General features: G+C 44.3%; 1 pseudogene; it reads left to right on the forward strand.

Annotated features, from left to right (window-relative positions):
* The first annotated feature begins 1294 nt into the window (after window positions 1-1294).
* On the forward strand, window positions 1295-1652 carry LOC122427649 (annotated as a pseudogene).
* Window positions 1653-7218: the final 5566 nt, after the last annotated feature.

Below are 7218 nucleotides of genomic sequence, written 5' to 3' on the forward strand. Positions count from 1 at the left end.
TCTCTACAGTTGCCCTCTTGGTGCCAGGATCTTGGCTTTAACTATCATTTTTTATTCTGAAGACTCACCAGTTCACATCTCTAGCTCCGACCTCTCCCATAAACTCTTCTTGTAGTGTTCTATGCACACATGCATGCTCAGTTGCTCAGTCATGCCCAACTCTTTGCGACCCCATGAACTGTAGCCTGCCAGGCTCCTCTGTCATGGGATTTTCAGGTACGAATACTGGAGTGGGTTGTCATTTCCTACTCTAGGGGATCTTCCCAACCTATGGATCAAACCCGGTCTCCTGAATTGCAGGCAGATTCTTTACCACTGAGCCGCCAGTTAAGCCCATTGCATACTCTATAGACCCCCTCCAAATCAACATATCCAGAACAGAACTCTTAGTTTTACCAAAATTGTTCTTTCTTAGTGCTCTCCATCTCAATAAACTACATCATGATTCACATAGTTTTTCAGGCTCCAGACCTTGAAATCATTCTTGACTCTTTAACAAATCATGCTCAACCTACCAGCAAATCATGTAGAGTCTAACCATGAAATAGATTGAAGACTTACCCATCCCTATCCTCTTTCCTGCTGCCAACTTGGTCCTTGCCATGAGGACTTCTCTCTTGAATTATTGCAACAGCCTCTTACTATATATTAATATCTTGTCTCACTGCTTCCATTCTTGAGTCACTACCAATCTTTTTTCACACAGCAGCCAGAAGAAGCCTTTAAAAAGTAATCAGATTGTGTCACTCTTCTGCTTAACATGTTCTGATGGCTGTCATCACATGGAATAAAACCTAAAGCCCTTCAAGGTTTGGTTCTTTAGCATCTGACACTGTTGACCTCCTTCTGTGGTCTGACCTTCTTCTCTGATCCTACTGTCTGTCACCCCTCCTCTCTTGCTGTGCTCCCAGTACAACTAAAGGAAGAGCAAAAATGTCAAACCCATGTCTGCCTCAGGGCCTTTCACTTGCTGTTCCCTCTGCCAGGAACCCTCCTTCCTCAGATAACCACATAGTTTTCACCCTCAGTTTATCAGATTGTTGCAGAAATGCAAGTCTGTGTGCCCAAGGTACAGTGAGGGCAAACAATACCAAATCATCAGAGTTTGGAACAGAGAAAGGTTTATTATGGGGCCATGTGTGGAGACAGGTGCCTCAGTCCTTAAAAAAACTGAACCTCCTCCACCCCTTTGAGGAAAACGTGGTCACCACTGCTGTGGAGACCACTCCTTCTCCAGACTCACTGCTGTTCATTCTCACTGAGGAACCAGCTGGTTGGAAGACGCCCCACAGTCATGGCTTGTAAAGATACAGGCAAGATTCCCGTGAAGCCAGAGATGGCAATTCACCAGATTAGAATCACCCTCACCAGCCGCAACCTAAAGTTTTTGGAGAAGGCAAGTGCTGACCTGATCACAGCTGCTGAGGAAAAGAGTCTCAAAGTGAAAGGACCAGTTTGGATGCCTACCAAGACCCTGAGAATAACTGCAAGGAAAACTCCTTGTGATGAACGATCTAAGATGGGATAATTTCGAGATGAGGGTCCTAAAGCAACTCATTGACCTGCACAGTCCCTCTGAGATTGTTAAGCAAATCACTTCCATCAGCATTGAGCCAGGAGTCAAGGTTGAAGTCTTTATTGCATATGCTTAAATCAACCTAATAAATTGATAATCAGTTGTTAAAAACAAAAACACCTCCCCAAAAGCCTTCAGCAAAACCCTTTTTTAGGGAAGGTGAGGGAGGGCTATGGTTAGTGGTTGCACAATTCTTGGTATCAGATCCTTTATTCTGGAGTCAGGTCGTGGTCAGGTAAACAATGTTCCTGTGAATCTCCACCAATCCATTGTTTTTCCCTGCTCTGACAAGAAAGGGCAAGATCCCCAGGCATGAGCTTCCCACTCTGAGGTCCAGGTCTTGGCTAAGAGGAGGCAGATCTCAACTGGCAGCTCCCTCATGGCCAGGGCCCCAGACCCTGCCCAGCCATCATCAACTGAGGGATCCAGTTGCCCAACCCAACTCCTCAGGCTCCTCAGGCCGCCACACGGCAGGGACTAGGTCCCGCTGACTGCGTCCTATGCAGACAGCCACTGCCATTAGGTTGCCGAGACGGGGGTGGGGGAGAGGTTCACCATAACCTCATAGTCTGGGTCCGGCCAGTGGGCAGCCTTGGCCAGAGCTCTGGAGCCCTACTGCACACAGCCCCCCGCTTGTACCTGTCCCTGCCCCCAGAGTTCAGCTGCTGGCCCAAGGCCAGGTGAGCTGTAGGGCCCCGGGGAGAAGGCTGGGATCCCCCTCTTACCTCAGTCTCCACCTGAGGACCACCACTCCCCCACTGCTGGCTGAAGGAGCCCAGTAACAGTCTCTCCTCGACGGTTGCTCGCTGGGGGCGGGGCCCACCGCAGCCCTGACCAATGGCTGAGCAGGACCGCCAACGGTCGCTCACTGACAGTTGCTCGTTTCGTGGAGGAGCGGGTGGTGGCCTCTGTGGTGCTGACCGATGGCTGGGCAATCGTCAGCGGTCTTGTGGCAACCATTGCCTGGTAACAGGGAGGCGGGTAATGGCACTGCAAAACCCAGTGAAAGTGTGAAAGTGTTAGTTGCTCAGCCGTGTCTGACTCTTTATGTCCCTGTGGACTGTAGCCCGCCAGGCTCGCTCTCCATGGAATTCTCCAGGGAAGAATACTGGAGTGGGTTGTTGTTCCCTTCTCCAGAGGATCTTCTTGACCCAGGGATCGAACCTGCGCCTCCTGCATTGCAGGCTGATTCTTTACCACTGAGCCACCTATTACAAGATCTGCTCAAATATGACTTCCCTAGAGAAATTTTCTTTGAGCGGCCTCCCTCCAATCTAAATAACACTCTCTCTCTTTAGCTTGCCTTATAGTCCTCACAACACAGGTCTTGATTTGACATGTTACCGTATCTATTTGTGTCCTTGGTGACTGCTTCTCATGCTTGAAAGACAGACCCTGTTGGTTTTGTTCACTACCTTATTCCCGGCACTAGGACAGTATCTGGCACACAGTGAGCGCTTATATTAGCTGTCTTAACAAAGGACCACAGACTGAATGGTTTAAACAACAGGAAATGATTTTCTCACAGTTCTGTAGGCCAGAATTCCGAGAACAAGGTGTCTTAGGATTGGTTCCTTCTAAGGGCCGTGTGGGAGGCATCTGTTTCAGGTTCTCTCTTGGCTCCTCATGGCCATTTCCCCACTATGTCTCTTCACATTGTCCTCCTTCTACATGTATCTCTGTGCACAAATTTCCCCCATTTATAAGGACACCAGTCATATTGGGTCAGGGCCACCTTAATGATGTCACATAACTTGATTACTTCTCTAAGACCGTTCTCAAAACAATGTTTCATTCTGAAGTACTGAGACCTAGCATTTCAATATATGAATTTGGGGAAGGTCATAATTCAACACATAAAGTACTTAAAGAATTTTGTTGAATTAATGAATGCATGAAGGCTGACCAACTGGATAAATGAATCTCAAAAACAGTTCTTTATATACTAAGGATACTAATCTGTCAGGACGACATATACTTATTTTCCCCGATTTATTGTTCCTCTTTGAACTTCTGATGTCCCACAAGAACATGGTTTATACAAATCCAATCACATTCTCAAAAGCATAACAACTCCACATGTTCCAAAGTTGATATAATTCGTTCATCCTGAGAGATGATAACATCATCTTTATCAAGGGGTTCCATGCTGTTTATTGTTGACAAGAGCATCTGGACCCCTTCTGTGCATTAGTCAGAAGTGTGTTTTTATCCTGCAGCAACATAAATATACACTAGGGGTTAAGGCAGAGAGAAAAGGTAAACAGGCACCCTGAAAAAATGCAGATCCATCTTTTGTTTACTAATCTGTTTATTTATAATGAGTGAAAATGCTACTAGACGTGTGAGCTAAATACATCAACTTTCTCCTACCAAACATTCCTCCTCCATTTATTAGAACTCTACAACATATGCAGAATTTCCCTGGCAGTCTGATGGTTAAGAGTCCGAGCTTCCACTGCAGGAGCCACAGGTTCAATCTCTGGTCAGGGAACTAAGATCCCACATACTGCATGGTATGGGTGAAAAACAAATAAATAAAAACATATGCCAAAGAAAGAAACAAGATGAAAGTAAATCGTTTAAGATCCTCCTGAGGAAAAAGGCAGATATCAACCATATAGATTAGGTATGGATTTTAAAAGTGTCACTGCGTTTTATGGGATTTTTGATTACATAAAGAATTACGTAAGCTTGTAAATAGACAAGCTATGGGTAATTGAATATAGGACTCATGATGTTTAACCAATGCTTGCAACTTTGCAAACTATCCCCTTGCTTTGTGAAGAACCCACTGGAAAAAAGAACTTACGTAAATAGAGTTCAGTGTCAAATAAATTAAAATTCAGAGCCAAGCTAATCTGACATACTTAATAATATGCATCATTACAGTGGTGCTTGAAAATTAAGAGTAAATGGGAAATGGTTCACTTAGTGATTTTAATTAGCACCTTACAGTCTAATCAAAATGTCTAGCTTTGGCTCAGAAAGAGGTGAGATGAAACATGGGTGAGCATCATCTTGAGCTGGGATCCTTCTGAAGAGACTTTGAATTTCAGGACCCTCATGTCCAAGTGATAGACATTTTTCTTGGTACAGTGGGGCACCCAGGGGCCTCCAGGCAGTGTGGATACTGGTGCCTGGGCTTTATCTAGCTGTTCCCTTTATCTGGAATGTCACCATCCCTCCTCCACAGGTAAGTCCTTATGGTTGAGATTTCATCTAAGGTCTCATCCCAAGGCATATATTCATTTACTCCTCATGACAGCCTCATGAGAAAGAGGTACTAATGTTCAGGATCAGAATTGAACTTTTTCTACATATAACTTTACTCTTTCTGCAGCTTCCTCTAGTTCTCGGCCCAGGATGGACACTTGGTGATGGTGGAATCAGTCAGAGAAGGAGTTGAGACACAGGTGCAATAGGGGAGGTACAGACAGAGTGCAGAGCATGTTATCTGGAAATTTAGGTGGCAGGAGTGGTTTAAAATGGCAGAATGTTGCCTGGAGAGGTCCAGGATAGGAAGAAGTTCTGACAGGTGGACAGAAGAGTGATAAAATCTGCATTGTGGGAAGATCTAGGCAGCCTCAGTCCCAGTGTCTCCACCAAGACTGTCAGGACACCAGCCTCTGGGAGGGCATGAGAGGACCTAGCATCCCATGTTAGAAACTAAGGTCAGAATCAATTATTGGAACATGGGGTACAAGCTCAGTGAGATCTTTAAGCAAGATTGACCAAATGCTATAAACCCTGGTTTGAAAACTTGGAGCTGACAAAGAGCACTTCTTGCACTTGAGACAAAGTTAAGGTAGCCCCTCTGTGAGTACTAGGGGGCTACATTTTGTGTGTCTAACTCCTTGTTCTTGTCATCATGATAAAAGATAGATACCCATATCATGGGAGATGCATGATATGTGTTTGACCTTCCACTTTAAATAACATTCTTTTTCTTTTATCTTGATCTTAGACCTTTCACTAAGCTTAATGATTTACTAAGGGAGAGTCCTTGAGAGTCAGCACTCAGGAATAGGTCACCCCAGGGAAGTCACCTAGAAATACTGAGTTTTTTTGGTAGTATTTGCACGAATCCTCCAGCCATTCCTTCGAGTTTTGCCTTCAAAGTTTTTGCATTCTCTGCTTTAGAGGAAACTAGATTTGTAGAGACCCTCAACAATAGGTGAAAGTGTGTTTTCTCCGACCTAAAATGGTTTGGCCTGTTGCATCCCTCTTCAATATTTTGTTTTTGCTGCTTGTTTTATGAAAGGAAGGTATGGGATGTGGTTGTTAATAGTAACAAAGTACAGGCCAAACAACATCAGAATAGGATGGCCTCGTAAAAGACCAAAGTGATGAGTGTTTCAGGCAGCTACACAACAAAGGAAAAGTCTAATTTTTGGTGTGATTAAAATGAAGTTAAAATGAAAGAGTAATTTGAAAATTTGTAAAAACTAAATAAAAAAAAAAACTGCCTGGAAAGAAGAGTGTTTCTTGGGAATTAACCAAGAGATATGAGAGGCACCATTCTTACTCATTTTTGAAGCAGCCTCTGGCCTTGAATATGATATTAAGAGTCTTAATAAAGATGCTGAATGCACAAGGCAGAAGAGATCAAGGTCATATCTTGGTTTCCTGATGAAGGGAGTTCCATGTAGCTGGGTTTATGGGTGTTTAGGGATAGAAATGGATCTCCATAGACTTCATGCTGCCTGTCGTCTTCCAAACAGCGAAGACTCTGCTACTCATGACCTTCCCCCACTGCACAACACACAGACACTTTTTAAGCCAACATCTAAGTGCTTACTCCATGCCAGACAGTATTCTAAACAGCTTATAATAACACATTAAACCCTCTCCACAACTCTGTGAGGCAGACACATTTTAAAGATAGGGAAGTCAAAGCAGAGAGAAGTTAATTTGCCTAAGGTTCCAAAGAGAGAAGGATGCCACTGAGCAGAACTTTGGCTCCAGAGAAGAGTGCTCAACGGCACTTAAGATTCTTTCCATTAAAAAAAAAAAAAAAAACAGGAGGCAGGGACACAGAAAAGGGTTAGAGACAGCTAGACAAAACTTACAGCAGAGTTTGAGAAAAGGGGGGAGTGTTTTTCCCCAAATTCAGACCAATTCAAATTCATCAGCAAATAAGGAGAATTGAGAACGCACCCCTCCAAGTCGTGAGTCCCATCTTCTTGTTCTTTTTTCCATCACACTTCTAACCACCTTCTAACCGTAGGTGGCACTAGTGGTAAAGAACCCACCTTCCAATGCAGAAGACATAAGAACTGCAGGTTGGATCCGTAGGTCGCGAAGATTTCCTGGAGGAGGGCATGGCCACCCATTCCAAGTTTCTTGCCTGGAGAATCCCATGGACAGAGGAGTCTGGTGGGCTGCAGTCCATGGGGTCGCAAAGAGCCAGACACAACTAAAGCAATGTAATATGAATGCAGGCAACCGTAAACTATACTTTTTTTGCTTATGAATGCTCTGTCTCTCCCCTCTAAGAAGTAAGCATGTAAGAGCATGTATCTTGGTCTGTTTTGTACCAGAGACATCCCAAGTGTCTAGAACAGTGACTGGCCCCTGGTATGCTCTTGGTATTTGGTAAATAAATAAATACCTATCACCCAATCACCTACTGAGATATT

This window comes from Cervus canadensis, chromosome 25 (genome assembly GCF_019320065.1).
Source record: "Cervus canadensis isolate Bull #8, Minnesota chromosome 25, ASM1932006v1, whole genome shotgun sequence".
Taxonomy (NCBI): Eukaryota; Metazoa; Chordata; class Mammalia; order Artiodactyla; family Cervidae; genus Cervus; species Cervus canadensis.